General features: G+C 41.5%; 1 pseudogene; it reads right to left on the minus strand.

Annotated features, from left to right (window-relative positions):
• Positions 1-7,302: 7,302 nt before the first annotated feature.
• On the minus strand, positions 7,303-10,105 carry LOC124079992 (sal-like protein 4; annotated as a pseudogene).
• Between the last annotated feature and the right edge of the window lie 306 nt (positions 10,106-10,411).

The following is a 10,411-nucleotide window of genomic DNA, read 5'->3' on the forward strand; positions in this document are numbered from 1 at the left end:
AATGTACTTACTATCACTGAACTATACACTTAAAATAGTTAAGAGAGTAATTTTATGTCATGTATTTTACCACAATAAAATAATTGAAGGAAAGAATCACATCTGCTACTTTCTTGCTGCTTGTGACTCATCATGAGGCCAACATTATCTGGGTTTCTGGCCCTCTGTCATTACCATGAAGCTCCAGGAAGAGTCTGTTGGTAAGACAGGTGTTATGGTAGCAGTCCAAAGGTCTGCAAGCAGCACACTGTTACAAGTGAGCAGTTGGGTTGGGAAGTGATGAGATAGGAAATCAGAGAATAGCAGAGGCAAAGCAACCTGGATAGGGAAAGCAAGCCACCTCAGGGGTAGCATTTAAAGTGATGCTCACTCTCAAAAGCCAACCCTGCATTTGAACAACCCTGTTGAGTTTATTAAGTTTTATACCCAAAGCAATTTGCTTCCCCCTGCTTCCATCCAGACATGAAAAAGGGGTCTTGCTTTCAAAGTAAGGAGCTTAAATTACATCCTGATGGCTATGAGGAAGCTTTGAGCCAACCTGAGCAAAACACTCATGTTTTTGAAAGCTAATTCTTGCTGCTTTGTCAAGAACAAATCGGAAAGAGGGAAGTCTGAAGGCGGGGAGATGAATTCAAGCAAGAGGGTATAAAGGCCTGGTTTAAGACAGTAGCAGTGGGGCTAGAGAGCACTGGGTGCTTAGAAAGCTATCAAGGAGACAGGATTGAAAGTGTACTGACTAACTCAGTGTGGAGGTAACAAAGGAGAAGACTCAACATTACCTTGATAACTAAGTAACATGGTGATGCTGTTTACCAAGAAGGGATACAAGAAGACTAGCTGTGCAGGGAAGACAGTATATCTCATTTTTGGCACATAGTTTGAGGTACATGTTTTATATCCAGTTGCCTATATCTTATAGATAATTGGATTTAAAAATCTTGAGTGCAGAAAGCCAGATGTAGGAATCATCATGGAGGGAGAATGTTTAAATCCAGAGGTGTGAATAAACCACTCAGACTGTACAGAGAGACAATGGGATGATCAGAGATTAGAGTAAGTGCACACCAACATCTAAAGCAAAGATTTCTAAATAGGAGAGATTATGCCCACCAGGAACCCAACACAATTTCTGGAGACATTTCTGGTTATCATAACAGGAGAAAGTGCTACTAGGATCAAGTAGGTAGTGGCCAGGGAGTTGCTAAATACTCAACATAATCAAGAATTACCCTACCCAAAGTGTCAGCTGTGCCAAGGATGACAAAATCTGGTCAGGGGATATCATGAGAGGGCTTGTTACTTGACTTCTTGAAATCTAGACAAGCTGTTTCTAACATATGTCTATGATTATTTAAAATTCTAGTTACCCTTTAAAAGAAAGAAATGAGATTCTCTCTTCCTAGAGAAAGCAGTCCTTACCCTTCTCTTTTCAGATTTTCCAAAGAATGGGCTTTCCATTCCCCCTCTCACTTTTCATCTCTTGTTCCTCTCCAAGGGAAGAGGAAAAGCAAATAGGAATGGTATTAGCCTAATCTGGCTATGTTTACCATTGGGCAGGGCCACCATGCCTCTGATATAAGAGCACAGTACCACACAGCCTCTTATAACCTGCCAGCCAGATTACACGGGAAGACCAGGGTTTGCCTCTGCTGCCAGATCTTATGAAGTAAGTTCACCCAATAGTGCTTTCCCATTCTTCTTTCCATCAGACTGGCTGAGAGTCAAGTGCATGGGCTCTTTCAGCTCTTGCCTACTTTGTCACCCTTTCTCTATGCAGAAGGAACATCAAATGAGGTATCTCCTTGGTGATATCCCTGCATTATCTGTTACTCTCTGTCCAACCTGTGCAATCATAGGAGACTGATGTCTGTCCAGACATCTCTGGGCAGACTATGACATAAAGTGGAGTATGAGAATAGTCCACAGAAGGGAAGGATGAAAAACATATCTGTTGATTAACCCCTGTCTCCTGTTTCCCTAAGTCCAAGTTCACCCATGTAGAATTAACTCAGACTTCTTTTCTGTTGCATTACCTGAGTTTCCTGACAGTCACTGGGATAACTAGATTCCATACCCTAAGCTTGTGTTGTCACTGGGAAATGACAAAAGGAACCAAGAATTTGGGCTTTAGCCTCAAGGATCCTTTGAGCTCGCATGGAGATTACTGCAACACAAATGGCATTGGACACAGGAGACAAAGAAGCTGAGAGTCTGAGAAGGCAGGTAAGATGGTCTGATATGCAATGAGCCTGCATACATCATTGGCTAAAACCCAGAAGGGAAAGGAAACCACATTCCTGAAACCATAGCATCTCTGACATGATTTCTTAGAAAACTCACACTAGATTCTATTGATAGTCACTAAACATCTGGAGCAGGCACTACTAGTTGCCTACTCCAAAATCAATTCTGCCCTTGTTTTTTTTAAAAAAATATTTTTTTGTTGTTAATGGACACAATAACTTAATTTTATTTATTTTTACATGGTGCTAAAGATCAAACCCAGTGCCTAACACATGTTAGGCAAGCACTCTACCACTGAGTCACAACCCCAGCCTTGCCCTTGTTTTTTACAAAACTTCCAATTCTTTAATGAACTAATGGCTACCTAAAATTAAGTCTATATTTTCTAGGTAGGCATGACTGTGACTAAGTTTTAGTCAATGTGATATGAGCAGAGCCTGTATGCTGGCCTCCTGAAAAAAATCTCTAAAAGATGAGATGATGAACTATTTCCCCCTCTCCATGATTTTCACTATGAAATGTAGATGAGATGGTTGGAATGCTAGCCACCATTCTGGACCATGAGGACAAGGGATAGCCAACTAATGAGCTTTAAAAATATGGATCCTCAATAACTTCATGAAGCTACCATATCAACCTCACATTGCCTACTTATGTATCTTATTTATGTAGAGAAAAATAATCTTCCATATTTTTATACTTCTTTTGAATTTGTAACACGTAGCTATAGTTAATCATTCTAATAATATCTTGTAGCATCTTTCTTGGGATCAAAATCAAATTTTGCTGTAATTCCACTTTCTTCCCATTTCTGAAAATAGAAGTGACATTTACACATCTCTGGATTTCCGGGATATCCCTGTTTACCATAATTCCTCAAAGATTTTTAATGACCATTCAGCAATCTCTTTCACAGTATTCATCTCAGACTTTACTTCCAACTAATTTGATTGTTAGAAAACAATCAATCCAATCTACTTAATCAGTAAGCTTTCCAGATGCAATTTTTTTTAATTTTTGATACCAGGGATTGAACTCAGGGGCAGTCAACCACTGAGCCACACCCCGAGCCCTATTTTGTATTTTATTTAGAGACAGGGTCTCACAGAGTTGCTTAGCACCTCGCTTTTGCTGAGGCTGGCTTTGAACTCATGATCCTCCTGCCTCAGCCTCCCAAGCCACTGGAATTACAGTTGTGCAACACTGCACCCAGCCGCCTGATGCAATCTTTTTAATCATTCTAGATTATTGTTGTTTCTTACCATTGTTTTGTCCTCCATGTTAATTAATACATAGGCAATATGGTGGTTAAAGATGATCACAAATTCTTAACTCTCCCACCAAAAGATATTTTATGTTTCTTCCCTTCAATCAGGGATGATTCTGTGGCTGCTTAACTAATAGAATGCAGCCAAAATAGCACTGAGAAATTCTTTACCTAGACTGCAAATGGACTATTTCTCCTCTCTTCAAACACACTTAAGACACTCTGGAGGCTGGGTGTGGTAGCACAAGCCTGTAATCCCAGCAGCTCAGGAGGCTGAGGCAGGAGGATGGCAAGTTCAGGCCAGCTTCAGCAACTTAGGGCCCCACTAAGTTGCTTAGGGCCTCCCTGTCTCAAGAAAATAAAAAGGGCTAAGGATGTGACTCAGTGATTAATCACCCCTGGGTTCAATCCCTAGCCCCACCCCACCCCACCTCCAAAAAATAGACACTCTCAAAGCTGTCTGCCATGTTATGAGAAGCCCAAGTCAAATAGAGGGGCCATGGATGGGCATTTTACCTGATGATAACCCTGATCGAATGCTCAACCAAAAGCCAGCATCAACTACCAGCCAGTCATGTGAGGGAGCCATCATGAGGCACAGCCCAGTGAAGTCCCCAGACAACTACAACCTAGTCAACACCACATAGCAGAATTGTTCAGCTGAGCCCCATCAACCCTGAAAATCATGAGAGAATAAATGGTTATTATTTCAAGCTACTAAGTTTCAGGGTGGTTACACCAAAATAGATAATCAAAATGAGTGGTAATCAATTTGTAAATGTTATAGTATTTGACAATTCTAGTGGAGTTTTTTTTAAATGAAAAAAATCCCAGTGATCACTCTTTCCCTCTCTCCACCTTACTTTCCTCAGCCTCTGGTATCCACCATTCTGTAAGCATTTTTTTTCTTTTTTTAGATTACTGCATGATCTCATTCATACATGGATTTGTCTTCCTGGGCCTACCATACTTCACTTAACAAAATGACCTGTGGTCATATCCATATTGTCACAAATGACAGCCATTTTATAGCTGAATGGTATTCCACTGTGTGTATGTATGACAATTTATCCATTCATCAGTTGAGGGACACTTAGATTGTTTCCATTCCTTGGTTATTGTGAATAGCGCTGCAGTAAACAGTTTTTACCACAAAAAGATGATAAATATTTAAGGAGATAGATATGTTTACCCTAATTTAAACATTACATAATGTATACATGTATCAAAACATCACATGGTACTCTATAAATATGTATAACTTATTCAATTTAAAGAAACAAAAAAATGCAAAATGACAAAATTCCCAGAAATGCTAGTGGCTTAAGGGAGGTAGCTTTATTAAGGAAGTGATATCTCATTATATCCATGCATTCATTCAGCTCATATTTATTGTCTCTTCCAGGCACCTAAGTGCCGATATACAACAACACACATTTGTTGACCTTACAGGGCTCACAGAATAATAGAATTGGAACTAAATGGGCACAATTTGAAATATTTTACATATTTCTGGACTACTCCTTGTAAGAGTCATGTGAGAGTGAAACTTTCTCACTCCAAATTTGAGGAAAGTACATCTATTTCTGGCCATGCATTTCTCTTGAAGGTCCTTTCACAAAGAATCCACCACAGTTGGGCCTTGAAATTGTGCTGTGCTGAGGGTTCAAAGGAGGTGAAACGTGGCTTATAAGAAATGCTATTGCTCCTGACCCAGAACAATAGTGTCAGGTCCTAGAGGGGTTTCTCTGTAAATTACACATTGTCAAGGAATCATGAGCTCAGCAGAGAGAAAGCCACATAGTGGGAAAGAATTATTGGCTCAGAAGTGGGGTCTTTGTTTCTCCTTCCTTATTAAATCATTAGAGCAATGTTTCATTGTTTGTTCTATATTATTACGTGTCCAAAAGGGGATTATAAAGAAGGGAATCACAAAGATACCTTGAATGTTCAGCTGTTACCAACAACACATCAACTCTTAGCTTTAAGACAGGGCCTGGGATTACTTCAGTGGTCATGAAATAGAAAAATATAGACTGTGGCTACAAAAATAAAAAATAAGTGAGGTAGATAAATTAAAGCCTTTACACCCAGGATCTGCCTGTTCCAATTTTATAGCCTTCATGCAATACTCGGGGGAAAAAATTAAAATCTTCGCTATTACTTGGCATAAGTTGCACCAACAGGAAAAAAAAATTTAAAGTGTATGAACCTGTGATAGGAAGTATGCCCTCTTATAAGTTTCTTCTCAAGAATAAAAATGTGGTATCTATACATGATGAAGTTTTACTGAGCCATAAAGAAGAATGAAACTATGGCATTTGCTGATAAATGGATGGAACTGGAGAACACCATGCTGAGTGAAATAAGCCAGACTCAGAAAGTCAAGGGCCAAATGTTTTCTCTCATGTGGAAGCTACAGAGCAACAAGGAAATTTAAAAAATGGGGATCCCATGAAATAGAAGGGCAATCAGTGGAGTAGGGTTAGGGATAAGGAGGGAAAAAGAGAGGAACTGGGGGTGGGGATTGACCAAATTATGGTATGTACATATATGAATGTACCAAAGTGAATTTCACCTGTATGTGTATCTTTAAGGAACTAATTATAAAAACTAGAGGCTGGGGTTGTGGCTCAGCAGTAGAGAGCTCTCCTAACACGTGCGAGGCCCTGCGTTTGATCCTCAGCACCATATAAAAATAATTAAATAAAATAAAGGTATTGTGTCCAACTACAACTAAAACATAAAATATTTTTTAAAACTATAGCTAAATAAAAGGAAGACCAATAGAATAGAGTAAGGGGAACAGGAAGAGGCAAGAGGGGAGGGACACATTTTAAAAGAATGAAAATGCAGTTCTTTAATAAAGAAGGCCCTGAAGAACTACATTAAGTCACCTGAGAGTCCCTAGTCAGGTGCCACCTCTTCTGGTGTCCAGGAAGACAAAGGCATCTGTGAATTGTGCAGAGTGGCTGGCACTCTTGGGGATTAAAATGAACTGTATTTAAGTAAGCAACAACACACACATTGGCTCCCTAAGGACTAAAATACATCCATGTGAGGGCATCCTACTTAAGGTTGAAGGAATTTTCTTAATTCTACAACCTTGTTTTTTGTTGTTGTTGTTTTTCTTAGCGTACATTCAAAAAAAAAAACAAAACAAGGTAGGTCTAGGATTGGTGGGGCATACAAAACAGGTCTCTAAATAGACAACAGAACTTGTCCATTCACTAGCATATGGTTATCATAGAAGTAAACAGTACTCTACACACCTGATTAGGCTAAGTAGTTGTCTTTTCCACTGTGGTTCCAACTGTTTCACTTTGAAATAAGTGACAATCCTTGAAAACAGTCACTCTAGTTTGTAGAAGGATTCCATATAGTCTGTCACAAGTAACAAAGCTGCTTTGCAAGACCTGCTGCTTCTCAAATTTGTACTAGAGCAAATTATATTCTGGGAATGTATGAATATGTCAAAATGAATCCTAGTAATGTCTATAATGCACTCATAAATACACTAAAAACAAAAAATATCTAGTCTGTTTGCTTTGGTATGCATTTTTGTTGTTGTTGTTTTTCAATTTTTCCTCTTCATTTTTTTCAAAGAAACATTGCAACAATTGTGTTTGTAGGATTGTTCAAGGTTGTAGTCACAAATGTAAATATCATTTGCATATCAGTAAAAAAAAGAAAGGAGGAGGAGGAGAGGGTTCTTTAAAGCCCAAAATAGCACAGATAATAGCAATTTCACCTGGTCTGCATTTCTCCTTTCATGCAAGTTCTCCTTGAGCTTAACTGACCACAATCGTGTTTTTTCTTGGGAAGTAAGGGAATTGGTGTTTGTCTATACTTTCAGCAACATCTGGTTTTTCCACATTGGCACTGGTACCTTGTTGGGAGCCATCCATCTTGGAAACAGTGACATTATTTGCCACAAAGCTGGCACCCAGGGAAACTGGGAGAGTGGAAACGTCACCACTTTGAACCACTGATATCTCATTAGTCTTCATGGCCTAGCCACTATTGAGCATGCTGGTGTAATAGGTTTCACACAATAGGGTCCATGCTCACTGAAGGGGCCAGGATTTCCTTGGGAAAAATTTCTGAGACTCTCTTCTATCTATACCCAACAGAGTCATTGTGTTCTTGATGGCCAGCTTCCTGCCCCAGCAAGCTGAGTTATTGTTTGCCCCACAGGTGATATAGCAGACCTTCATATTGCCTTCAGTAGTAACAGTTGGCCCATGTATGTTGCACACAAAAGGCTTCTCTCTGGTGCACGTCCACTCGTGAATCTGAAGGGAACTGGTGGATGAGAAGTTCTTCCCACGCTGTGTTATGCCATGTTTTTGGCCTGTTAGCATGCCTGGGCCACTAACAAAGGAGTCAAGCTGGGGGACCTGAGAAATGGTTCTACAAATGCTGGGAACTTCAACTTTGACATAGGTGGGTTGTGCCCCAATAAACATTGGGAGACTGCTATGACCTTTCATCTCAGGGCAGCTGTTCTCAGAGCTCTCAGCTTTGCCCCTAGCATCAAGAGACCTTGACTTGATGCTTCTGCTTAGCTATTAGCCAGAGACATTGCCTGGAAGGACATGGTTTCCATAGCTTTGATACTCCTAATCACCCATGAGTGAGGACAAGTCATTGGTCAGGTATCTCCACCAAGTCATTTTCTCAGCTGCTGTAGCACTGCAGGCCCAAAGTAGGACCCACTTTCTCTGGGGCATCTAAGGAAGTCATCACCTCAGAGTGATGTCAAGTGGGAGGGACTCTCCAGCAAAGTGTTTTGGGAATCCAACCACCCATGTACATTTGTAATTTCTTTAGGCAGATGGGGTATGAATGCTGAATCTCTACAGAGGCATTCATCCAATGGTATGTTTTTTGCCTTTGGTGGAAAAACCTTGTCCATAGATCTTACAGTGGAATGGCCTCTCTCCAGTGTGGGTACATTAATACATCTCGAGAGAGATTTGGCAGCTCAAGACCCAGCGGCAAATTAGACTAGGGTCAGTGGTTGCATTGTTGATATTCACCACTACCTGCTGTAACTTCAGATCTCTGAACCTAGCTTTGGGGTTCCATTCCCCCTGGAAGCCACCAACCATTGGGGAATTATAGTTTGGCCCCAGCCCAGGTCATGTGGGTCCACCCTCACTTTCTGGAGAAGGCCTATGCTGCAGTCAATGGGCAATGGGCCACCCATGAGGTCCTTAAGGTTTAGTCCCTGAAGAGAGATTTTGATGACCCATTCAGAAGTGGTCCCTGTTACAAGGACAGGTTTGCTGTCTGAAGGACAAGAACCGAGTGCATAGAGGATGCCATTGCCTGCTGCCCTTTAGTTATATAATTCAGAAAACAGCTGGTTCATCTTTACCTGAGACTTTCAATGAAAGTATACCTTGAGGTTGCCCTTGGTGGTAAAGTGATGACCACAGACAGAGCACACAAAGAGGCTCTCTCCAATATGGGAGCAGAGGTGGATCTGCAAAGAGTTATCAATCCGGAAGAAAGTACTATAGGAATCTACCTGTCTTTGGGAAAAAAGTACTATAGGAATCTACCTGTCTTTGGGTTTGATACCCACAGCAGAGATGTTTGGTGACTTCCCTTTCCCTTTCCCAAATGGATTAGTGTCGGGGCCTGAGGTAGCCAAGCACTCGGGAGGTAAGAGATGACATTCAGGAGCACTCATGACCCATCTGGCTTCAGGGGAAAGGGTGTCAGCCCTGGTGACAAAGAGCTGGCCATGGAAGGGATATTGCCATGAGATATCTTGATTCATTTCAAGGCATCCAGAAACAGACATTGTCTTCCATCTTTCTAGCTGAGCAGTTACTGCAGTGGAAACCTGCTGGGAAAGTGGCTGCCTAAAGTCTTCAGGGTGTCAGCCACAGCCACAATAGAGTGGAGGGTGTGTGCAGCCCACACATTCACCTGGATGTGGAGCTGCTTCTGCTACAGGTACAGAATCTGCTTGAGGCCCCACATGGGATGCTGTTGGCACCAGGCACCAGGGTTGGCTGGCAGCTCATCCACACTCTAATGGTTCACCTCCACCTTGGTGATCAGTAGTGCCTGAAGAGTCACATTAGTATTGGCCACTTTGCATTTGGGTAAATAGTCATGTCCTGGGATGTGGGCATCAGGGCAGCTTCTGCCTTCAAGTACACAACAGACTCTGGACTCAGCTTCTCCTTCCCCCACTCTCCCTGTGACCATTCCTATTGCTTGGGCTATGTAACTGGTTGCTCAGTGCAGCTCTGGAGGAGTCTTCTGAAGGTACTGGCCCCTCACTGTCACTAATGATGAGGACAGGTGGAATTCTAATGCAATTTTTCTTGTATGTCAAGATTTCAGAAAGACTAAAGAACTTGGCACAGCATCTCTCACAGATGTAAGTCTTCTCCCAACAGAGCCACTTCACCATGGCTTTGTCCCATTCCCTTCATCACCATTCCCTAGAGGGTTCATTGGAGTACACCTGTGCTGCTGGGGTGTAATTAAAGTCAGCTGAAGTCATGAATGCTTGCCCTGGTTCTTCTCAGAGTTCATTTATTGGGGCTTCACCTGCTTGTGCCTATTCATTGGTGCTAACATCCGGGGGCCAGGAGAGCCACAGTTTTTTGCCCTCCCCATCACAAATTCTAGGAATTGGGAAACCTACCCACTTCATGTGCATGTCCCAGTAATTATTATCAATAATCAGTAGTGCCAGCTTCTGAGAGCATGGTCAAAGAATACATCTTAACATTTTCGATGAGTTTAACTTTCTTCCAATAATTCTTGATTTTTATAACAAGGACACATGCCTCACTGCATCCTGTCCTACACCCTCACACCCCAGAATGGGCAATATGAAAATGTCTCAGTGATGACTTTCGATGATGACAT

The sequence above is a fragment of the Marmota monax genome, unplaced genomic scaffold, assembly GCF_021218885.2.
Source record: "Marmota monax isolate L192 unplaced genomic scaffold, Marmota_monax_Labrador192_F-V1.1 WCK01_AAM20220418_F8-fsc00203, whole genome shotgun sequence".
NCBI classification, from domain to species: Eukaryota; Metazoa; Chordata; class Mammalia; order Rodentia; family Sciuridae; genus Marmota; species Marmota monax.